Genomic DNA, 26,279 nt, shown 5'->3' on the forward strand with positions numbered 1-26,279 from the left:
TTGCCGGCGTTGGACTGGGGTGAACACAGTAAGAAGTCTCACAACACCAGGTTAAAGTCCAACAGGTTTTGTGGTAGCAAATACCATAAGCTTTCGGAGCGCTGCTCCTTCGTCAGATGGAGTGGAAATAATCTTTTTCTCACTAATCTTGTTTGCTCACAAGTGGGTGACACCCATTTCTACCTAATAATTATAATTGGAGGACAAGAATGGCAACTTCACAATTTATTCACCTAATTTTGACAGTAATTTTGGTTAACATAGAAACCAGAAGCAGGAGTAGGCCATTCGGCCCTTCAAACCTGCTCCACCATTCATTTTGATCATGGCTGATCATCAAATTCAATATCCTGATCCCGCCTTCCCCCCATATACCTTGGTCCCTTTAGCCCCAAGAGCTATATCTAATTTCGACTTGAAATCACACAACATTTTGGCCTCAACTACATTTTGTGGTAGGGAATTCTACACATTCACTACCGTGTGGGTGAAGAAATTTCTCCTCACCTCAGTTCTAAAACGTTTACCCCTTATCCTCAAACTATGATCCCTAGTTCTGGACTCCCCCACCATTGGGAACATTCTTTCTGAATCTACCCTGCCAGAATTTTGTATGTTTCTATGAGATCCTCCTCACCCTTCTAAACTCCAGTGAATATAATCCTAACCGACTTAGTCTCCTCATATGACAGACCTGCCATCCCAGGTATCAGCCTGGTAAACCTTTTGCTGTGCTCCCTCTATAGCAAAGACATCCTTCCTCAGATAAGGACGCTAAAACTGCACACAATCCTCCAGGTGCGGCCTCACCCCACGCCCTATACAATTGCAGCAAAACATCCCTATCCCTATACTCAAATCATCTCGCTATGGAGGCCAACATACCATTTGCCTTTTATACTGCCTGCCATACCTGCATGCTTACTTTCAGTGACCGATGCACAAGGACTCCAAAGTTGTCATTGAATGACCAAAATTTCCCCCTCTTTACCCAGCTGATTTCCAAGGCTTATGGGAAATGGGAGAATGACAGATGAAAATCCCCCACCCTCTGGGAGGAGTGGGTGGGTGGAATTCTGTGGCATGTTTTGCGGTGACGGAGGCAACCCACCATTGACCAGTGGTGGGATCTTCTGATCCTGTCACCACCAACGGGATTTCCCATTGTTCGCACCCTGTGGACGTGAGTGTCGTTGGCTGGGCCAGCATTTGTTGCCCACGCCTGACTGCCTTCCAATTGAGAGTCAACCACATTGCTTTGGCTCTGGAGTCACATGTAGGCCAGACTAGGTAAAGGTGGCAGATTTCCTTCCCTAAAGGACATTAGTGAACCAGATGGTCAATTACAATTTTAATTGAATTCAAATTTCACTATCTGCCGTGGTGGGATTTGAACCCAGACCTTGCTCTAGGTCTCTGGATTACTAGTCCAGTGACTGTACCACTACACCATTGCCTGACTCCCAGCACAAATTCCTTGGACTTTCTCATTGAGGAATGCTATTCCTGGTATTTTTCACCCAAAGGTTGAAACTTTCCAATTTTTGTAACTCAAATCATCGCTCGGGATTGACCAGTGCAACTGAGTTGGAACTTAGAATCATAGAATTCGTACAGTGCAGAAGGAGGCCACTCGGCCCAACAAGAGTGGCACAGTGGTTAGCACAGCTGCCTCGCAGCGCCAGGGACTTGCGTTCGATTCCTGGCTTAAAAAGTTTAAAGTTTATTTATTAGTCACAAGTAGGCTTACATTAATGCTGCAATGAAGTTACTGTGAAAATCCTCTAGTCGCCACACTCCTGTTCGGGTACACTGAGGGAGAATTTAGCTTGGCCAATTCACCTAACCAGCAACATCTTTGGACTGTGGGAGGAAACCGGAGCACCCGGAGGAAACCCACACAGACGCAGGGAGAACGTGCAAACTCCGCAGAGTGTGACCCAAGACCAGAAATGAATCCAAGTCCCTGGCGCCGTGAAGCAGCAGTGCTAACCACTGTGCCACCGTGATGCCCAAATTGAGAGAATCCAGTGAAGGTTCACCAGACTGACTCCCAGAATGACAGGACTGACATGTGTACTCACTGGAATTTAGAAGAATGAGAGGGGATCTCATAGAAACATATAAAATCCTAATGGGACTGGACAGGCTAGGTGCGGAAAGAATGTTCCCGATGTTGGGGAAGTCCAGAACTAGGGGTCACAGTCTAAGAATAAGGGGTAAACCATTCAGGACTGAGATGAGGAAGAATTTTTTCACTCAGAGAGTTGTGAACCTGTGGAATTTTCTACCATAGAAAGCTGTCGGGGCCAGTTCGCTAGTTATGTTCAAGAGGGAGCTGGACGTGGCCCTTGTGGCTAAAGGGATCAAGGGGTATGGAGAGAAAGTGGGAGTGGGATACTGAAAGTGCATGGTCAGCCATGATCATATTGAATGGTAGTGCAGACTCCTGCACCTATTTTCCATATTTCTAACCATCAAACCACAGAGCCGAGCAGAATTTCGGACCTCAACAAATCATTATCCCACTGAAATGTAAAGCGGCTGGAAAAGAAAAGATGGCACTGCCACCATTTCTCCTGTTTGGACTTGATTTCAGAAACTGCACAGATGAATCGGCGCTCTCAAAGTGCACTGAAACAACACGTTGTATTTACTGTTTTACCCATGCACACCCAACAGTCAGGCAGGATTACCACAAACGCTCTTCGCAACTGACTGCAGGAGAAAAATATTGACACAAGTACACTTGATTAATTGCTGTCAGACGGGAACTGCACTGATATTGTCCTTCACACCACTGATAAAACACTGAAGTGTACTCAGGTCTTTATTTTATTATCTGTACGCTGACATGATAAGCATTGGTTGTAAAATATAGTCTGAATGACCTTGGCTCATTCAGCAAGAAATTAGATTACAGCACAAAACCCTCAGTGCAGTTTAAACCAGAATGTTGTGGTACTTAATGCATGTGACTGTAGTCAGATATATTCCGGCACACTGATCCAGCCCGACATTTAAATCTTCACAGATTGCATGAGGTTTGCAGAATGAAAAGAGTCACCATGCTATTCACCTCAGTTGCAACTTATGAGCAATTGAGCATAAAAAAAGAGAAAATGCTGGATAAACTCAGCAGGCCTGGCAGCATCTCTGGAGAGAGAAACAGAGTTAACGTTGCGAGTCCGTACGACCCCTTCCACAGAACTGAAGAGGGAGAGAAATGTAATGAATGAGCACTTGGCATGTCATAACATTCAAGACTCCAGGCCAAGTGCTGGTAGATGGGATTAGGTGGGAGTTCAGGGGCGGAATTCTCCGGCCACGCTGGTCTAAAAGCCGGAAATTCCCGCCCGACCGTCAATGGCGTTTCACATTCTCCGCCACCGGCCCGCTAAAATTCCAGTGGCGGGTGAGATGGGAGAATTCCGGCCCAGGTGTTTCTCTCGTGCCGGTGCAGACTTGACGGGCCGAAGGGCCTCTTAGAATCCCTACAGTGCAGAAGGAGGCTGTTCGGACCATCGAGTCTGCACCGATCACAATCCCACCCAGGCCCTATTCTCGTAACCCCACATATTTACTCTCCTAAGCCCCTGACACTTGGGTCAATTTATCACGGCCAATCAACCTAACCTGCATAGCTTCGGACTGTGGGAGGAAACCGGAGCACCCGGAGGAAACCCACGCAGACACGGGGAGAATGTGCAAACTCCACACAGACTATCACCCGAGGCCGGAGTTGAACCCGGGTCCCTGGCACTGTGAGGCAGCAGTGCTAACCACTATGCCACCGTGCCGCCCTGCACTGTATGATCCTATGAATTATATAGTAGGAGAGGTGAGTGGACAGAACGGAAGGTCAGATAACTGAGCATGTTTATTTTAAGCCCTAATTATGATGATCGAGATAAATCTCAAGCCATTCCGCCCCACTGTAGTACAGATCAGGAGGGTCACAGTTTCCAGCATATCTGAATTTATCTACGGGAAGGCGAATTAGTTAGCTGATTAGCACTGTTGCCTCACAGCGCCAGGGACCTGGGTTCAATATTGGCCTTGGATCACTGTCTGTGTGGAGTTTGCACATTCTCCCCGTGTCTGCGTGGGTTTCCTCCAGGTGCTCCGGTTTCCTCCCACAGTCCAAAGATGTGCGGGTTAGGTTGATTGACCATGCTAAATTGCCCCTTAATGTCAGGGAGATTAGCAGGGTAAATATGTGGGGTTGCAGGAATAGGGCCTGGGTGGGATTGTGGTTGGTGCAGACTCGATGGGCCGAATGGCCTCCTTCTGCACTGTAGGGATTCTATGATTCTATTCTATTCTAGTGATTAGGAATGATGCTTCCAGGGACTGGGATGGGTGAATCTAAGTAACTTGGGGTTTCTATCCCTCACCTCTTGTCTCCCGTACCCCCCAGCTTGGTGGAAGTATTTGTATGTGCTGTCAGATAAGGAGTGTCACTAGACTCCGCCATGCTGCTATAATGGTTCAATAACCTTCCGAGTAGAATAAAGCAGTCAGAATTGCTCAACGCACAAGGAATTCCTGCTTTTCCTTTCTACCGACAAAACTCATTTCCTTACTGTCATTGAGAAAGGAGGGGGTGAAGGTTGTTGACTTTTTGTTTGTCAGAATTCATATTACCTGGTTACTCGACAATGCCAGTGATCAGTATGCTAGTCACTGTGGTTTGTTAACTGTGCAGCAGTGTGAGTGCTTGCAGAGCACTTTGCTGCATTGCACCGTATCCTGGGAACATAACCGCGGACAAATTATTAGACTGCTGCTTGGACTGACTCTGCACCGTCGACCACAAAGTGCCGCGGTAAACCAACACCATCCAGGACCAAGCAGCCAGCATGATTGGCACCCCATCCACCACCTTCAATATTCACTCCTTCCTCCACTGACGCAGTGACAGCAGTGTGTGCCATCCACAAGATTCACCGAAGAAACTAACACAACAGCACCTTCCAATGTCACAACCACAACCATCTAGAAGGAAAAGGGCAGAAAATGCAATGTATCGATGCAGTTGAAAGATGTGCAGTGAGGTTGATTGGCCAGGCTAAATTGGCCGTTTGTATCAGGGGGATCAGCAGGGTAAATACATGGAGGTAAAAGCAAATTACTGCGGATGCTGGAATCTGAAACCAAAAGAGAAAATGCTGGAAAATCTCAGCAGGTCTGGCAGCATCTGTAAGGAGAGAAAGGAGCTGACATTTTCGAGTCCAGATAACCCTTTGAATTTTCTCTCTAACTACATGGGGTGACGGGGATAGGGCCTGGGTGGGATTGTTGTCGCTGCAAGCTCAATGGGCTGAACAGCCTCCTTCTGCACGGTAGGAATTCTATGATTCTATGGTTCAAACACCACCACCCGCAAGTTATCCTGCAAGTCACACACCATCCTGACTTGGACATTGTTACTTCACTGCCGCTGGGTCAAAATCCAAGAACTCCCTCCCTCATAGCACTGTAGATGTATCTACACTACACTGGCTGTGGCAGTTCAAGAAGACAGCTTACCTGCACCTTCTCAAGGGTAATCAGGGATGGGCAATGAATGCTGGCCTAGCCAGCGATGCCCACATCCCGTGAAAAAAAATGTGGGACGTCATTTACATGGCGCGTCTGGACATGTTTCCACCAGGAAAAGGGGAAATTTAATTCAGGCATTCGAAATGACAAAGGGTTGTTTGATAGACTAAATAAGGAGGAGCTGTTTTGAACGGCAGGTGATTAAGCAACCAGAAGATATGGAGTTAAGGGAATTGGCAAAGGAATTGAAGGGTGCGGGCCGGTGAGTGGTGAAAACGTTTGAACGCAGCAAGTTGCTGTGAACTGCCGGGAAGAGTGGTGGAAGTGGTCCAAAAGATATGCTAGTTAGGTGCATTGGCCATGCTAACTTTTCCCTCAGTGTAACCCAAACAGGCGCCGGATTTGATTTTGATTTGATTTGATTTATTATTGTCACATGTATTAACATAGAGTGAAAAGTATTGTTTCTTGCACGCTATACAGACAAGGCATACCGTTCATAGAGAAGGAAATGAGACAGTGCAGAATGTAGTATTACAGTCATAGCTAGGGTGTAGAGAAAGATCAACTTAATGCGAGGTAGGTCCATTCAAAAGTCTGACAGCAGCAGGGAAGAAGCTGTTCTTGAGTCGGTTGGTACGTGACCTCAGACTTCTGTATCTTTTTCCCGACGGAAGAAGGTGGAAGAGAGAATGTCCGGGGTGGATGGGATCCTTGATTAAGCTGGCTGCTTTGCCGAGGCAGCGGGAAGTGTAGACAGAGTCAATGGATGGGAGGCTGGTTTGTGTGATGGATTGGGCTACAGTCACGACCTTTTGTAGTTCCTTGCAACCAGGAGTGTGGCAACTAGGGGATTTTCACAGTAACTTCACTGCAGTGTTAATGTAAGCCTACTTGTGACACTAATAAATAAACTTTAAAAACTTTTAAGGAATCAGATTTCAATAGCAACTTTCCAAAGGGAATTAGGTTAATTCTTGAAGGGGAAACATTTGCACGGCTATCGGGAAAGAGCAGGGGTGTGGCTAGCTGTTACAAAGGTGGGTTTGATTACCTCCTTCTGTGCTGCAATATGCTATTAAGAGCAGTTGCAGAGCATCGCTCAATGTGTTCGCAAACTGAGGACTCCATGGACTGCTTCATGGTGCTCTTGTGGCAATGCTGTAGATCTGGAAAATCATGGGGCTACCTCTAGCACAAGCGCATTCCCAATACCCATAGATATTCCTTCAGAAGGCCAATGTAAACCGCAATGAAGGGGTGGGTTGCTGGCGTTCCTGGGTGCAGCAGCTTAGAATGTAGCCCCAGCCCCGTTACCAGAAGGACTCCGAGGCGTCTGCGATATGTGACATTTATATCTTCACGATGCCAACTGCAGAATTCAATCTCAGCAGCGGTGCTGATTCATAAACGAGGTGGTGCTGCTGGCAACAACGATGCATTGTATTTACATAGCGCCTCCTGTGTGGTAAAACGTGCCAAGGTGCTTCACGGCAGTGGATGTCGAACAAATGGTGAGAGTGAGCCACACAAGCAGGTGTCAGCACAGAAGCTCTGCCTCAACAGGTTTCAAGGAGCATCCCATTGGAGGAAGGAGTGAGACGGAGACGGTTGGCGATTGAACTCCAGATGTGGGTGCCTTGGACGGAGCGTGTCTCACATTGCCAGGGACCCGGCTTAAATTCCGGCCTTGGGTGACTCTGGATGCTATTTTCTGGCTGCGTTCGCCCCAAACTGGAAAATCCTGCCCTAAATCAATGGACCTTTGCATGGTTCGTGTCCCGCCTGCTACGAGTCACATGGTGGACAGGACGGTAAAGTTCCAGTCCCTGTGTGGAGTTTGCATGGCCAATGTGTGAGATTCCTCCGGGTGCTCCAGTTTCCTCTCATAGTCCAAAGATATGTAAGTTAGGTGGATTGGCCATGCTGAATTGCCCCTTAGTGTCCCTAGATGTGTAAATTAGTGGGATTAACCATGGTAAATACATGGGGTTATGGGGATAGTGTGGGCCTGGATAAGATGCTCCATTGGAGAGTCAGTGCAGACTCATTGGGCCTAATGGCTTCCTTCTGCACTGTAGGGATTCTATGATAATATGATTATCTTTTAAAATCTTGCACAAGGCCTGAGATCCGTATGACTGAGTTCCAAACAGTATTTTTGGGAGCAGAGGACCCTGGAATAATACACAATTGATTTGCTGATTCTGAGACACATCTCAATCACTCAGTAGACTTCCCCCCTTTTCCTTATGTACTAATCGAGGTGGCCTTGATCGGACAGCTTCTCTCAGATCCACCGTCAGAGTGGGTTTTTTTTAAAAAAGGTCTTGTTTATTTATTTTTACCCATCAGGAATTGTGCAAAATCCTGCAATTGGCACTTTCTGTGGACATGCTGAGACCAGCTCTTGAAGTTTAAATTCAGAACCTCTCTCCTAACGCGTCAAGCTATGTTCTCTGGCGGTTTTGATTGAACGTTATTCATAGAATCATGGATTACACTGCAAACAAGGAGGCCAATCAGTCCATTGTGTCTGTGCTAGCCCTTTGAAAGGTCTTGTCCATAGCCCTGGAACTAGTATATACTAATAGTGTATATTAAACAGAATCATAGAATCCCGACAGTGCAGAAGGAGGTCATTCAGCCCATCGAGTCTGCACCGACAACAATCCCATCCAGACCCTATCCCATTAATCCCACATATTTACCCTGCTAATCCCTCTGACACTAAGGGGCAAGTTAGCATGGCCAATTCACCTAACCTGCACATAGAACATAGAAAAAATACAGCACAAACAGGCCCTTCGACCCACAAGTTGCGCCGGTCATGTCCCTACCTACTTAGGCTTACCTATAACCCTCAATCCTATTAAGTCCCAATCACATCTTTGGAGAGTGGGCGGAAACAGGAGCACCCGCGCAGGAGGAAACCCACGCAGACACGGGGGAGAACGTGCAAACTCCACAGGGACAGTGATCCAAGCTGGGAATTGAACATGGGTCCTTGGCACATAACATTTAAATCAATGGTACAGAACTAAGTTGTTATGTGCCATTTACAATAGTATACGGACTTTGTTCAGTGCCTATCATTACATCCTCAGTGTTCTATTTTTGGCAATTCCCGGAAGAGGAACATTATATTCATTGCCATCCGCAGAGGACTCAATTTTGTTGCAATGCATGCCACCTCTGCCACCTTGTGGTTTACAATGGAAATGCAACCTCAGTCAGCCTGAACTAATATAAGTGGAAAAACATTGGAATAAAGCTCAGTTATTTATTAGTGTCACAAGTAGGCTTACATTAACACTGCAATGAAGTTACTGTGAAAATCCCCTAGTTGCCACACTCCGGCACCTGTTTGGGTACACTGAGGGAGAATTTAGCATGGCCAATGCACCTAACCAGCAAGTCTTTCGGACTGTGGGAGGAAACTGGAGGACCCGGAGGAAATCCACGGAGAGAACATGCAAACTCCGCACAGACAGTGACCCGAGCCGAGATCCCATCCCAGGTCCCTTGTGCCGTGAGGCAGCAGTGCTATCCACTGTGCCACCGTGCCACTAGGAACATGCAAAGGACGGGATTTAGATAGTGGTTTTTTCCTGTCTCCAGGGAGAGGCAAATCCGTCACAGCCAATGCGACAGCAGACACAGAATATTAGTCATCATGACATGGTGGCACAGTGGTTAGCACTGCTGCCTCATAGCACCAGGGACCTGGGTTCAATTCCTGACTTGGGTCACTGTCTGTGTGGAGTTTGCGCATTCTCCCCGTGTCTGTGTGGGTTTCCCCCGGGGTGCTCCGGTTTCCGCCCACAGTCCAAAGATGTGCAGGTTAGGTGGATTGGCTATGCTAAATTGCCCCTTAGTGTCAGGGGGATTAGCAGGATCAATGTGTGGGGTTACAGGAATAGGGCCTGGGTGGGATTGTGGTCGGTGCAGATTCGATGGGCCGAATGACCTCCTTCTGCACTGCAGGGATTCTATAATTCTAGATACAGACAGAAAGAATGATATTTATCCAATTCAGGGATATATTAGCTTTCTGCACATGAAGCAGACAAAAGGTTTATTGAACACTTCTAGAAGGGAAAGATTTCTTCTCTAAAAGATGCTTCTTCAGAAACATTTCCCTCCCGTTCCTTTAGATGACTCTGCGTGGGAGTGAGCATTGAGCTGGCTTCGTACTCCACACCTGAAGGAGGCAGTAATCTGGCTTTCAAATTACTCTTCTTTCTGAGGCTGACTCCCTTTCTGCCCAAAAACATTTTGGAAGTTTGTGTTTTAGTTTGAAATGTTATTTATTTCATATTACTTGATGTATACTATTAATACATGCATGGAAAGGAGACATTTGCAGGGCTATGGGCAGAAAGCAGAGGAGTGGGACTCATGGTATAGTTCATTTGAAGAGCTAGCATTGCACGTTAGGCTGAATGGTTTATCCTCCATGCTGTATGATTTGAGGGTGTAATGACTTCAATCAGACCATTGAGGTTGGCCCATTGGAATATGAACTCCCTAATTAAGGATTCAATTGATGGGCCTATCAGGGACTCTGTTCCTTGTATGTGACTGGGGGTGTCAGTTCCTCTGGCACTCCCGAGGGTAGACTGCTGACTGATAGCACTCTGTGTACTGCTGTTGGAATTGTAAATAAAGGGATTTTGGTGAAGGGGCTTCTGTCTCTAAAGACTTATTACAGAGGGCATACAGCAGTTATAGAGTCATAGAGGTTTACAGCATGGAAATAGGCCCTTCGGCCCAACTTGTCCATGCTGCCCTTTTTTTTAAACTCCTAAGCTAGTCCCAATTGCCCGCATTTGCCCCATATCCCTCTATACCCATCTTACCCATGTAACTGTCTAAACACTTTTTAAAAGACAAAATTGTACCCGCCTCTACTACTACCTCTGGCAGCTCATTCCAGACACTCACCATCCTCTGTGTGAAAAAATTGCCCCTCTGGACACTTTTGTATCTCTCCCCTCTCACCTTAAACCTATTCCCTCTAGTTTTAGACTCCTCTACCTTTGGGAAAAGATATTGACTATCTAGCTGATCTGTGCCCCTCATTATTTTATAGACCTCTATAAGGTCACCCCTCAGCCTCCTACGCTCCAGAGAAAAAAATCCCAGTCTATCCAGCCTCTCCTTATAACTCAAACCATCGAGTCCTGGTAGCATCCTAGTAAATCTCTTCTGCACTCTTTCTAGTTTAATAATATCCTTTCTATAATAAGGTGACCAGAACTGTACACAGTTGCAAAATTATACCCAGAGGGTGTGATTTTGTAAAAAAAAATCAATGAAAACTGTAATCTCCATTAAGCATTAGAAAGTACATTATTCGGATACTCTTGATCAACTTTTGTGTCTGGACAGTAGGAAGGGTGTTGAAGCAAGAGAGAGGGTTCAGCTCAGGTTCACTGCTTGCTGCCTGGAATGGGGAAAGAAAGATACAAAGCAAGATGTGAAAATCTGGACCTGCTTTGGAGCAGAATATTGAAGAGGGGGGGGGTTTCAAAATGAAGAAAGAATGGGATAATGGTTACATTACTGAATTAGACATCCAGGGGCTTACATTGATGATCTGGAGAATTGGGGTCAAATTCACACCGTGACACCTGGAGAATGTAAATCCGGTGAATTGAATAAAATCTGGAATAATGAGTTAAATATCAGTAATGGCGACCATAAAAGTACCAGATTGTTGTTATAAAAAGGTCCATTTGATTCACTAGCATCCCTTTAGGCGTGTTAGGCACAGTGGTTAGCACTGCTGCCTCTCAGCGCCAGGGACCTGGGTTCAATTCCAGTCTCGGCTCACGTCTAGTGTGGAGTTTGCACGTTCTCCCCGTGTCTACGTGGGTTTCCTCCGGGTGCTCCGGTTTCCTCCCACAGTCCAAAGATGTGCGTGTTAGGCTGATTGGCCATGGTAAATTGAATCTAACGTCAGGGGGATTAGCAGGATAAATGCGTAGGGTTACAGGAATAAGGCCAGAGTGGGATTGTGGTCGGTACAGACCCGATGGGCCAAATGGCCTCCTCCTGTACTGTAGGGATTCTATGCTTCTCTGAAATCTGCCATCCTTACCTGGTCGGGCCTACATGTGACTTCAAATCCACAGCAATGAGGCTTGTCTCTTAAATGCCCCCTGAAATGACCGAGCAAACCACTCAGTTATCTAGGAATTGGCAATAAATGCTACAGATGCCTACATTCCATGAATGTTTGAAATAAATGACAGAATCACAAGTTTTCAGTGACTGAGGGGTCATGTATGATAACACACAGGGAACTCACAATGAAAAGCAGGAGACACAGCATTGTCAGCCTGCTGAATCCATGATGAGAGTCGAAACCATAGTCACACAAGAGAAAATGTACAGTGGCAAAAGGAAAAAGTGGTAACGGAATGTGAAATCTAGATGAGGATGCAAAGGAAGGACTCTTGTTTGTGTGGCCATGAAGCACCAACACACAGACTGTTTGAACAGTGTGGCTTATTGTTGTGTTGTTATTTTATATAATGCACTTTAATGATTAATTCACGTCATTTAAATAAGATTCATATGAACATAGAGCTGGAGCAGGCCATTCAGCCCCTCAAGCCTGTACTGCCATTTAGTAAGATCATAGCTGATCTGAAATTAACCTCAAATCTGCATCCTGCCTACTCCCCGATAACCTATCACCCCCATCTGAGCAAGAAGCAGGAGTGGTTGATAATGTTAAACTTCTGTCTCTGTGAGGATGGCACAGTGGTTAGTGCTGCTGCCTCACAGCGTCAGGGACCTGGGTTCAATTCCAGACTTGCGTCACTGTCTTTGCAAAGTCTGCATGTTCTCCCCTTGTCTGCATGGGTTTCCTCCGATTTCCTCCCACAGTCCGAAAGACGTGCTGGTTAGGTGCATTGGCCATGATAAATTCTCCCTCAGTGTACCCGAACAGGCACCAGAGTGTGGTGACTAGAGGATTTTCACAGTAACTTCATTGCAGTGTGAATGTAAGCCAACTTGAGACAATAATAAATCAACTTTAAACTAAAACACTCCTGCGGCACAAATTATCCGCATGCGTAAAAGAATAGCAGCATTCATCTGAGGATTAGTTATTTCCTTCCTCTCAAAAACATAGCTGCTTCTTTTTAGTTTTGATAACCTGTGATGCCTTTCAAACTTGCTGGTTTTGAATTTAAATTTCATACAGTCACAATTATGGTGATCACAATTAACTGTATGGGTTACAAGAACTGGGTATTCAGGATCACTTAAAATACACTGTACAGTGTCGTCCAATGAATAGTCAAAAAGAGCTCCCCATATCGCATCTTGGACAGATGATACTGTGTGCCTTTAAGAAAAGTATTTTTATCATGTTTCTTGTAAGGGGTATGTTTAAAACTCAGCTGTTTTACACGGTGCAGATTGGTCTGCACCAGGCAGCTCAAAATATCATTCAAATTACTTGGAATGTGCCAGGCGCTTTACAAATGTTGCAGCAAGTTGTAGTCATAAACAGTTGAGAAGAAAAATAGTGAATCAAATATGATCCCTTTTTTAAATTCCAGAATCGGATTGAAGTTCTGATGTACACAAATCAGTTAATAAAAAAAGTGACCAGATTTGTATACTTGCGGTTTTATTTTTGCCTTCCCAGTGCCCTCATGTTGTGCACCCAGTGTTCAATGTTTCCATTCACCGCGCGCAAGTTCATACAAGCTCGCGCCAGCCCAACCAATCCTGTGTGAGCATTCCATGTTGGACAGCACCACGGACTAATGGAAAGCCAAAACATCACATCAATCAAGTGCGTTCCACTCCTCACAGCCGCTTGACACTGATGGAGGAAATAAACGGAAGGCAATAGGAATTAATATGGGGAGACAGATGGCCTAGTGGTATTATTGCTGGACTATTAATCCAGAAGCTCTGCTAATGTGCTTCGGGATCCAGGTTTGCATCTCGCCACAGCAGATGGTAGAATTTGAATTTTTGAAAAAAGAGTATCTGGATTTAAGAATCTATTGGTGAGCTAGAACCCATTATCGACTGTTGGAAAAAACCTATCTGGTTCACTAATGTCCTTTCGGGAAGGAAATCCCTCGTACTTACCTGGTCTGGCCTCATGCGACTCCAGAGCCACAGCAATGTGGTTGACTCTCAACTGCCCTCGGGCAACTAGGGATGGGCAATAAATACTGGCCGGCCAGTGAATAAAAAAACAACTTCTGAACAATGATGTGGCGACGCCGGCGTTGGACTGGCGCTGCTCCTTCATCAGGTGAGTGACTCTGAAAACTCATGATTCCAAATGATCCTGTTGGACTTTAACCTGGTGTTGTGAGACTTTGTTCTAAACAATGAATAGGGCATTGACTTTTTATATGAAAAAAGAGGAACTGAGCCCGGGAACCCCTTGAACTGATACCCTCCCCCCCCCTCCTCATTAGGATCCAGCGTTTAGCACTGAATGCACCCCTGCGCTCTTGGCCCCCGATGTGAGAGGCATCACATTTCCAATAAAGTCTTTACATGAATAGTCATGAAATTTGGTCATTGATTTTCCAAACAAAGAGGTGTTTTTTGCAAGGTCTCCAACTGTCCCACTCACTGGTTCCCTTTCAGTTAGCAAGTCCGAGTTACACAATTTCATTCCACCACAAGCAATGTTGTTAACCAGAGCCTGGTGCTGTGAAGTGACAATGAGGTTTATATGTAATTTCAAAGATGCCACCTTCCTACAAAACTATGCACAAAAGATCAAACCTGCCCAAGCCTTTACTTGTAACAAACGATGGTGCTATTTTCATTGCCGCTTCATTATTATTAATAATAATGCCTTGTTCTTGTATAGAAAATAAAATCATCTGCGGGTCGTCAAGCAAAGCCAGCAAGCTGGCACCGCTTCTATCAGCGTGAGTGAAACACTCAGGTAAATAAATCAAGATCAATGTCCAACATGGAAGTTTCGGAAGGAATATCTTGGCGCCCTGCCATGCAGTGTGTTGCCTGCAGGTGGCGACTGTTCCATTGGTTATTGAACACGGCAACGTTCTACTCCACCCAGCATGAGCTGACAGCACCACCTGCAGGTGTCATGTGAGACTTGCACCCCCCTCCCTTTGTTGCAACGTAGCTCTGTCTAATGCGCAATGAACTACACAGAGGATGCAATTTACAGCCATTCTGTATTGGAATAATTGCAATGATATTGAAAAGTTCAACTGGTGTCTGTAAAAAGGAAGGCCGAAGAGAAAGTTTGTGGCTGATGGACTTCACAATACAACGATTTTCCATTGGTTCCCCATCTCCTCATATATCTGGAAGACTATTTTATTTAAACACAGTAACACTAACACTATTTTAAGCATCAATCTCTTTCAGCCCGATATGTGTTCTTCCCACATCGGTCTCTGCTCCTCACTCCAAATGGCATCATTACAGTTTTAAAGTTTATTTACTCGTGCCACAAGCAGGCTTACATTAATGTCACAGAATCCCTACAGTGCAGAAGGAGGCCATTCAGACCATCCAGTCTGCACTGACCACAGGCCCTGTTCCCATAATCCCTCATATTTACCCTGCTAACCCCATCCCCCCGGCATTTAACACTGCAACAAAGTTACTGTGAAAATCCCCGAGTCGCCACACTCTTGTGCCTGTTCGAAATCATAGAAATCCTACAGTACAGAAAGAGGCCATTCGGCCCATCGAGTCTGCACCGACCACAATCCCACCCAGGCCCTACCCCCATATTCCTACATATTTTACCCGCTAATCCCTCTAAGCTACGCATCCCAGGACACTAAGGGGCAATTTTAGCATGGCCAATCAACCTAACCCGCACATCTTTGGACTGTGGGAGGAAACCGGAGCACCCGGAGGAAACCCACGCAGACACGAGGAGAATGTGCAGACTCCCACACAGACAGTGACCCAAGCCGGGAATCGAACCCGGGACCCTGGAGCTGTGAAGCAGCAGTGCTAACCACTGTGCTACCGTGCCGCCCCGTCGTGTACCTGCCGCTCGGGTACACTGAAGGAGAATTTAGCATGGCCAATGCACCTAACCAGCATGTCTTACGGAATGCGAGAGAAAACCGGAGCACCCGGAGGAAACCCACACAGATACGGGGAGAATGTGCAAATTCCGCACACAGACAGTGACCCAAGGCGGGATTCGAACCCGGGTCGCTGGCGCTGTGAGGCAGTAGTGCTAACCCGTGCCGCCCGTGAAACATTATTAACACCAAAAAGAAGGTGCACCAGTCAAAATTTCATTCGTTGGCCGGTTAAATCATTCCGAAATTAATCAAAAAAATAGATTTTTGGTTATCCAATTTCACATGTCACTGTGAGGGTTAAGTATGTCAACATCTGAGTAACCAGATGCCAGGAGATGTGCAAGAGCAGTCGGGGGTGACTTGTTTTCTTGATTATGTTCCCTCCCCATTGCCCGTGGGGAAAACATTTCTACTTTAGCCCAGATTCACCTCTCCAAGGCATGGCCGGATCAATCTTTGCGAGGGATAAGATGGGAGCTGCCGTACGCAGACAGAGTGTCACTGGTTTTTTAATCATTGCATCATGCTTCCATAAAATAACCTTTTAAAATAGACCTTGTGGTGTAGCATTTAATCTGCATTGCAATGTAGGATGCAAGGTAGCCAGCAATCCCCTTCCTCTACCGCAGCACAGTATCCTCCTACAATATCTGGGAGAAGATAGCAATCTTGGAGTGTGACACTGAGCAACTTTGAGGTGTGGTATCTAAGGAAGGACGTGCTGACCTTGGAATGGGTCCAGAGGAGGTTCACGAGAATGATCCCGGGAATGAAAGGCTTGATGCACGAGGAGCGTTTGAGGACTCTGGGTCTGTACTTGGAGTTTAGCAGGTCGAGGGGGGGGGATCTCACTGAAACTTACAGAATACTGAAAGGCCTGGGTAGAGTGGATGTGGGGAAGATGTTCCCATTAGTAGGAGAGACTAGGACCCGAGGGCACAGCCTCCGAGTAAAGGGACGGCCCTTTAGAACCGAGATGAGGAGGAATTTCTTCAGCCAGAGGGTGGTGAATCTATGGAATTCATTGCCACAGAAGGCTGTGGAGACCAGGTCATTGAGTGTATTTTAGACAGAGATATATAGGTTCTTGATTGATAAGGGGATCAAAGGTTACGGGAAAAGGCAAGAGAATGGGATTGAGAAACATATTAGCCATGATTGAATGGTGGAGCAGACTCAATGGGCCGAATGGCCTAATTTTGCTCCTATATCTTCTGGTCCAATGGTCTAACTGCCCTGGCAGGGGAGATGAAATCCGAGAGTTGGTCCCAACATTACGGTTTTCTGCACTTTCCAGTGATTGATTTATCAGAAGATTTCAGAGTGTCGTACAGAACAGAACCCATCTGCTCTGTCGAGCCTGTGCCCAGTCAGTGCCCAGCCAGTGCCCAGCCCCATACCTCAGCCTTTTTTTATTATTCATTCGTTGGACATGGGCATCGCTGGCTGTCCAGCATTTATTGCCAATCCCTAGTTGCCCTTGAACTGTATAGCTTGCCAGGCTATTTCAGTGGACAGTTGACAGTCAAACACATTGCTGTGGCTCTGGAGTCACGTGGAGGCCAGACCAGGTAAGGACAGCCGATTTCCTTCCCTAAAGGACATTAGTGAACCAGATGGGTTTTCCGCCAATGGTTTCACGGTCATCAGCAGACTCTTAATTCCCGGTATTTTTTAGTGAATTAAAATTCCACCATCTGCTGTGGCAGGATTCGAACCCGGATCCCCGTAACATTAGCTGAGTTTCTGGATTAATAGTGCAGTGATAATACCACTAAGCCATCACATACCTTATGAGGAATGGGTTAGATCAGAGTAATAGCAAAAAGGATAGAATTTTCTAATCCCTCAATCTTCTGAAACAAAGTAGAAACTCTGCCTTGTTGGAATAATATTGGGTTTTTCCTGAAGACAGATTTTTTAAAAAATCGATGGAAATCAACCTGTCTTTCAGTGTTCCATTTGTTGTGACTCAGAAGTAAATTACTATTGGCCAATGTGTGCTGGGGACATAATGAACTTATTGATGAGAAGATGCAATGTTTGTGTTGGCTTTATTCCCTGTACTATGATGCAGAAATGAAGCAATTGCAGATTGTAACCTCTACCGATAGCAGCACTATTTTACTGTCAGGCTGCCCTGTTTGAAGATATCCTTCCCCAAGCTCTGGCATTACAGCTATTGTCAATATTGTCACAAAGTGGAATACAGGAAAGCAGCAGCTTGCATTGATATAGCGTCTTCCACAACTCCCAAAATGTTTCAGAGCCAACAAAGTAAATTTTTTTCGGGTGGCACTGTGGTTAGCACTGCTGCCTCAGGGACTGGATTTCGATTCCCAGCTTCGGTGACTGTGTGGAGTTTGTACGTTCTCCCCGTGTCTGCATGGGTTTCCTCCCAGTGCTCCGGTTTCCTCCCACAGTCCACAATATGTGCGGGTTGGGTGGATTGGCCATGCTAAATTGCCCCTTCGTGTTCGGGGGACTAGCTAGGATAAATGCATGGGGTTATGAGGATAGGACCTGGATGGGATTGTGGTCGGTGCAGATTCGATGGGCCAAATGGCCTCCTTCTGCACTGTGGAATTCTATGATTCTACCAGCGATCAAAGGTAGTGAATGATGGCAATCAAATTATATGTAGCAAGGTCCCACTAACAGCAGCAAGAGAACCATTTAAATTCATCCTTTCACATCATATCTCCTTTCACAAACATGGGATGTCCCAAAGAGCTTTGTGGTCAATTATATACCTTTGTAGCATAGTCAATGTGGGGACATGGCAGCCAAGATGCTTCCACCAAAGTCCCACAAACATCAATACAGTAATGACCCGATTATCTGCTTTTTTAAAATGTTGGTCCAGGTGTAAGTATTAGAACATAGAACATAGAACATTACAGCGCAGAACAGGCCCTTCGGCCCACGATGTTGCACCGACCAGTTAAAAAAAAACTGTGACCCTCCAACCTAAACCAATTTCTTTTCGTCCATGAACCTATCTACGGATCTCTTAAACGCCCCCAAACTAGGCGCATTTACTACTGATGCTGGCAGGGCATTCCAATCCCTCACCACCCTCTGGGTAAAGAACCTACCCCTGGATAATTGACCTGGATAATGCCCCCTCCCCTGCTCCCTTTGCTGAGAGGGCAGATAGAGTCCAGGTTTAACATCCCACATGAAAGACGAAACCTCTGACACTGCAGCACTCCCTTGGTACTGCTCTGTCGGCTTTTCGATATTCGCACTCTCTGGCCTCAAGAGTGGGACTTGAACCCACAACCTTCTCACTCAGAGGTGAGGGGGCCACCAACTGCACCAAGACTGAAGCGAAAAGCCTTGAACTGACACCTCAGCCAAAAGTGATCTGTTATCATCATTGTGGGTCTTAGATGAGGCTGTGCTTTGTTAGGATTGATAGATACCGCTGGACGCTCCGCTGTTTCACCTTTTATTGAACATTCTATTAACTAAGTCCCCTGCAATTCAATTTTCAAGTTTGCTGATGACACCATCGTAGTGGGTCGGATCTCAAACAATGATGAGACAGAGTACAGGAATGAGAAAGAGAATCTGGTGCGGCAACAATAATCTCTCCCTCAATGTCAACAAAACGAAGAAGATTGTCATCGACTTCAGGAAGTGTAAAGGAGAACGTGCTCCTGTCTACATCAACGGGGACGAAGTAGAAAGGGTCTAGAGCTTCAAGTTTTTAGGTGTCCAGATCACCAACAACTTGCCCTGGTCCCTCCATGCCGACGCTATAGTTAAGAAAGCCCACCAACGCCTCTACTTTCTCAGAAGACGAAGGAAATTTGGCATGTCAGCTATGACTCTCACCAACTTTTAAAGATGCACCATAGAAAGCATTCTTTCTGGTTGTATCACAGCTTGGTATGGCTCCTGCTTTGCCCAAGACCGCAAGGAACTACAAAAGGTCGTGAATGTAGCCCAATCCATCACGCAAACCAGCCTCCCATCCATTGACTCTGTCTACACTTCCCGCTGCCTCGGCAAAGCAGCTGGCATAATTAAGGACCCCACGCACCCCGGACATTCTCTCTTCCACCTTCTTCCTTCGGGAAAAAGATACAAAAGTCTGAGGTCACGTACCAACTGACTCAAGAACAGCTTCTTCCCTGCTGCTGTCAGACTCTTGAATGGACTTACCTTGCATTAAGTTGATCGTTCTCTACACCCTATCTATGACTGTAACACTACATTCTGCACTGTCCCGTTTCCTTCTCTATGAACGGTATGTTTAGTCTGTAAAGCGTGCAAGAAACAACACTTTTCACTGTATATTAACACATGTGACAATAATAAATCAAATCAAATCAAAATCAAGTGCATCACAAGGCTTGGCACGAGGCTTCCCGTGGAACTATCTATCAGCATGCTCTGCTGTCATGTGATCTTATACCACTCATGATGTAGGCTGCTGTGTATCTATATATCTAATATTAACCCATTATACCTGAAGCGGTACACTTAAGTTTTAGCCTAGATGATGTGCTTGAGTTTCTGCAGTGGGCTTGAACCCTTGACTTTCTGACTCAGAGGCAACAGTGCTACCACCGAGATAAACCTGACATCAATAGGAAAGCTTAAGGTTTTCCGTTAAGTATGCTGTGTTTACCATCACTGACACTGCTGAGAGATTCTGGCTTCAATTCACTGAAACAACTTATTGGTCAGTTTTGAACCAACGAGAGTTCAAAGGCGAGATTCTCTGGCCTCCCAGCCATGTGTTTCCTGTTGGCGGGAGGTGGCACTTGTTTGCTAGCGGCGGGATTCTGGTCCTGACACTGCCAATGGGAATTCCCATTGACGTCACCCCATGCCGGCGGGAAACCCACTGGTCCGCTGCCAGCGGGACTGGAGAATCCCACCGGCATGAAGGGCCGGAGAATTCCAGCCTTATGTTCAGCTGCTGAGTTTCAGAGCTAACAATAGTTATGGTAGAAAGATGGTTTGACAACCAAAAACAAGCAGACAACATAATCCCCCACTCTGAGCTGAAATGGTTCGATGGAACAGGATCAGGAAAACCTTGATGGGACTCCAATTTAAGATGAAGTCTAGTTTAAGTTTATTTATTAGTGTCACAAGTAGGCTTCCATTAACACTGCAATGAAGTTACTGTGAAAACATGACACACAATGGAGTACACTGGCGTGATCAAATACAACTTCAATTTGATATGTTCCCAACACTAAGATCCAAAGATCCCAACATCCAAAGATGTGCGGGTTAGGTTGATTGGCCACGCTTAAAAAAAAAATTGCCCTTAGTGTCCTGAGATGCGTAGGTTAGAGGATTAGTGGGTAAGTGTGTAGGGATGTGGGGGAAGGGCCTGGGTGGGATTGTGGTCGGTGCAGACTCAATGGGCCGAATGGCCTCTTTCTGTACTGTAGGGTTTCTATGATGACTAAATACAGGTCAGAAAGATTTATTTTCTCATCAGTATGGGATAGTGAACCCTGATTCACCACAAGTCATGCTGTTTCTCATTAAGTTCATTTTTCACATTTAACATTCATTCTATTTTATTGATTGTTTTACTTTCAAGTATGGCAGCAGTGGCTTAGAAGTGATTTATTGGCAACTACAATACAAATGAATAATGTGGGTTTGCTTTTTCACATTATTCAGTGTCTTGTGGTTTAAAGAATCGGCACAGTGGTTAGCACTGCTGCCAGGGACCCGGGCTCAATTCCAGTCTTGGATCACTGTGTGGAGTTTGCACATTCTCCCCATGTCTGCGTGGGTTTCCTCCGGGTGCTCTGGTTTCCTCCCACAGTCCGAAAGACGTGCTGCTTAGGTGCACTGATCATGCTCAATTCTCCCTCAGTGTACCTGAACAGGTGCCGGAGTGTGGCGACTAGGGGATTTTCACAGTAACTTCATTGCAGTGTGAATGTAAGCCTACTTGTGACAATAATAAATAAACTTCAAACTTTATGAGAAAGAATGGCAAAGGATAGGTCAGTGACCAACATCATTTGCTCGATGGATTGATGTCCATCCCAGACTTCAGTCACAATTGCCAAAATTTTACGTGTGAAATTTATACGTGGCACAGTAGTTAGCACTGCTGCCTCACAAGTGCCCGGGACCCTGGTTTGATTCCCGGCTTGGGTCACTGTCTGTGCGGAGTCTGCACGTTCTCCCCGTGTCTGCGTGGATTTCCTCCGACTGCTCGGGTTTCCTCCCACAGTCCAAAGGTGTGCGGTTTAGGTGGATTGGCCATGCTAAATTGCCTCTTAGTGTCAGGGAGATTAGCAGGGTAAATATGTGGGGTTATGGGAATAGGGCCTGGGTGGGATTGTTGTCGGTGCAGGTTCAATGGGCAGAACAGCCTCCTGTATGGCACTGTAAGGATTCTATGAGTCTATACGTCGCATGTAAAACTTTCTTCTCACAAGAATTGCAAAGGCTGACTCTGCCATGAAACATCAAAGCGAGGTTGCACTTAACAACACTAATATCAATTCACCGAACACCCCCTGTCGCACATTTTTACTGAGAGAATAGGATTTAAAGAAATCAAGTCCCTCTGATTAGTGTTGAGAGGACAAACACAGCAGTCAATTTGCTCCAATAAGGAGTCACACACAGCAGATTGGCCAAGTAGCCCGTCTTTGTTAAGACAAAGAAGTGCTATGGATGCTGGGAATCTGAAATAAAATACAGGAAAAGCTGTGAACACTCAAACTGAGAAGCATCAATGGGGAGGGAGAGAAACAGAGTTCATGTTGCAGATTAATGATTTTTCATCCAAAATGAACTGGGAGGTCATAGAATCCCTACAATGCAGAAGGAGGCCTTTCGGCCCATCGAGCCTGCACCGACAACAATCCCACCGTATCCCCACGTATTTACCCTGCTAATCCCCCTGATACTAAGGGGCAATTTAGAATGGCCAATCCACCTAACCTGCACATCTTTGCGACTGTGGGAGGAAACTGGAGCACCCGGAGGAAACCCACGCAGACACGGGGAGAACGCGCAAACTCCACCCAGAATTGAACCTGGGACCCTGGCGCTGTGAGGCAACAGTGCTGATCACTGTGCCACCATGCTGTCTGTCATTGACCTGGGAATACTAACCCAGTTTCTCTCTCTCGCCCCATCTCTGCCCTCTCTCCAAAAAAGCTGCCTCACCTGCTGACATTTCTATATTTTCTCTGATTTGATTTCTGTCTTTGGTTGAAGTCGGAATGTTGGCCAGGACATCAGAATTCCCTGATCTGTGAAAGGCGCCGTGGGAATTTCTCTTACATCTATTTGAGCAGGCTGATGGGTTTTCAGATAAGTGCATCATTAGAACATAGCAAATTTACAGAACAGGGTGCGGCCATTCAGTTCTGTCTTGGCTGAAGAAAAGCTGTCCAGCCTAATCCCACTTTCCAACTTGTGTAACATGACCTTGTAGGTTACAGCTCTTCGAGTGCATAGCCAAGTGCTTTTAAAATGTGATGAGGGCTACTGCTTCTACTATTCTTTCAGGCAATGAGTTCCAGGCCCACAACCACTCTCTGGGTGAAAACATTCCTCCTCAACTCTCTTCGAATCGTTCCACCAATTATTTTAAATACACAATCCCTGGTTATTGACCTCTGCGAATGGAAATAGAACCTTGCTATCCAATCTTTCTGGGCCCCTCATCATTTTATACACCTCAACCACATCTCCCCTCAGCCTCTGTGCCAAGGAAAACAAGCACAGACTATCCAATCTTGTCCCACAGCTGCAATTCTCCATTCTTAGCATCATTCTCATAAATCAGTCTGCACTCCCTCTCAGTTCGATCACATCTTCGGGAAAATCCTGGGCAATCGGCGAGGCGGGAGGATGGGGGAGTGGGCAACTCGATGGAAAGTCTCAGCGGAAAGTAAGAAAGTAAGTAGCGGCCCGCTGGCTAAAAATGTCCGCTAACAATGGTTGACTATTTTAATGTTGGCTACTTGAAAACCCGCCAGGCGGCATGTCTGCCTCTTGTCCTTTGCTGGACTGTCTCAGCACATAATAGAGGGTGCTTTTGCAATGGCTTGAAAGCAAACCTTGTTATTGGAGGTGGCCACAAAACAATGAGTATGAATGGACCATGCTTGAAGTAGGTTTATTTATAAAGTTGGAGAAAAGCCAGCCAGCCAGCCAGACCTGATTGTAAACTTTCTCATAAACACCTCGGGCTCACTTCCTGTTGCTTTGCAGTTTGGAAGATCACCTGTTGCTTTTGGCCGAATGCCAGGCTGGGGCTTAACAGACATTGTAGAATCGGTTAGAAACTCGAAGGGTCTGTTCTTGCAAGTATCAAGAATGATGGCAGGCTGGTGTGTCGGCTCAACGAAAGCAGTAATTCTGTCATGAGCGATAGGATTCTTTTCCAATCTCTGAACTGCACAATCAGTCTTTTAAAAGCAAAACAGGATAAAGATTCACACAAATACTGTCAGAATCATTTAACTTTGTTCTTTTAAATGTAAATGGAATGCCTGAAAACAGCACTGATTTGTGAAATGTTACTTTTCCTTTTGAAAGGAAATCTTCTGTATCTTTTTGACTATTAATAGACTGGTGATCTAATCTTGGGTACATGCTCTGCGATTTGCTTGGGTTCACTTTCAACATTCATTGCCATCTCTACGCTATCTCTTTAGTCTTGCTCAGCTCATTGTTGCAGTTGTCAAACATATTAAAGAAAAATTGTGTCAGATAAAGTGTCTTAAGGATATTTTAGAATCATGCTTACCGCCTTGAATGGGAATAGTTACCTAATATAAGGATTTGTTTTTGGTCTTTCTCTGAATTTGTAGTCACAGGGGTGGCACAATGGTTAGCACTGCTGCCTCACAGCGCCAGGGACCCAGGTTCAATTCCGGCCTCGGGTCACCACTGCCTGTGTGGAGTTTGTACGTTCTCCGTGTGTCTGTGTGGTGTGCCTCCGGGTGCTCCTGTTTCCTCCCGCAGCCCAAAGATGTGCAGGTTAGGTGGAATGGCTATGGTAAATTGCCCTGAGGTATCAGGGTAACTAGATGGGGTTAAGGGCACAGGGCCTGGTAGGGATTGTTGTCGATGCAGGCTTGATGGGCCAAATGTCCTCCTTCTGTACTGTAGGGATTCTATGTTTCTATATTTGGATATGCTGTTAAATTTCCAACACTCAACTCCTCTGCAATAAAGGTCTATGTAAACACTCAGTCAGACATTATGATCTATGGGAACGTCAAAAACGACGGCAATCCGACATTTACTTTTAAAGCTTCTTGCGCTTGTTATTAAATGACAGATCCAGCTTTGAGATTTCCGTCTCTGTCCATTAGAGGCTGGAAAACAGTGGTCATGAATTTTCATGTTTTTTGGTTTTGAAAAGAAAGAGACCATATGTGTGTGACTGTACAAATTCAGAGAAAGACCAAAAGAAACCTTATATTAGGGTAACTATTCCCATTCAAGGCAGTAAACATGATTCTAAAATATCCTTAAATATTTCTTCAATATGTTTGACAACTGCAACAATGAGCTGAGCAAGACTAAAGGTTGCTGAAAACTGAGCACAACCTCAGGACACCTCACAGCACTCCATAGCCACTGAAGTACCTCCTTCAAAGTGGAGTCGCCGACATGAGGTGGGAAATTTGGCAGCCAATTTACCCACAGCAAGGCCCCACAGGCATTGGGTGGTGATGAATTAGCACGTCAGCCATGGTTCTGTTAGTAACAACTCACATTTTGTTCTCAGAAGGTTACGAGTTCAAGTTGCACTTCAGACACCTGAGTACCAGGATTAAGGCACCCTAATGCAACACTGAGGGGAATGCCGCACTGAGGGGTAAGGGGAATGCGAGGAATGGCGGTGTGGGGGGGGGGGGGGTGCGTAGAGAGTCTAAGATTCACCAAACTAACTGGGGTGAAGGCTCAGAATACTGAGGCAGTCCATTTAACCAGTTGGCACTTGACAGTTCCTATGGTTGCCTCCAATCTGCATTTGGTGGCCATGGACACACAGATTAAACATTCTGGAACTGTAGCAGTGGTTAAGTACTTTTCTCCTCTTGTCTTTTCAGTCACCAAGGTGTTGGTATTTTTGACCAGATACGGTCGACGTTGACATCTTTGCAGAACGCCTCAGTTCAGGCTGCCAGCATCACCCTTAAGCTTCAGATTGCCTTTAATTTCAATCTTTCACCGTGCACTCACACTAACATCTCTATCCATGGCCTACTGAACAGTTCCAGTGAAGCGCAACACAGGTTTGAGGAACCGCATCTCATGTTTCAAATCAGCATTTTATAGTCTTCCAGACTCAATATTGCGATGTACAATTTCGGGGCGGGCGAGGCTCGCAGAACGGCATTCTCCGTTGGCCTCGAGCATGATCTTACGAGCCTCGGGCGGGCGTGCCGGTAAAATTCTAGCCGTTAACTCTGTTTCCCTCTCCACAGATGCTGCCTGACCTGCTGAGTGTTTCCTGCATTTTCTATTCATACACTTGACAGCTAAGTCAGTTGGAGCGACGCAATTAGAGTGACTGCAGGGAAATCCTTGGGAAGGATAGGGGCTAATGCACGTAGCAATATATATAATCGCATTATTTTAATAATATGTTCCTGATAGGGATAAGAATTGGACAATTGTACTCATACT

At 45.8% G+C, this 26,279-nt stretch overlaps 1 protein-coding gene across 2 annotated transcripts in view; it reads right to left on the reverse strand.

The window, feature by feature from the left end:
* The window catches only part of LOC144499529 (Krueppel-like factor 12), a 267,217-nt gene that overhangs the window by 29,435 nt on the left and 211,503 nt on the right, over positions 1-26,279 (reverse strand). The window lies entirely within an intron of this gene.

The sequence above is a fragment of the Mustelus asterias genome, chromosome 10 (assembly GCF_964213995.1).
Source record: "Mustelus asterias chromosome 10, sMusAst1.hap1.1, whole genome shotgun sequence".
Taxonomy (NCBI): domain Eukaryota; kingdom Metazoa; phylum Chordata; class Chondrichthyes; order Carcharhiniformes; family Triakidae; genus Mustelus; species Mustelus asterias.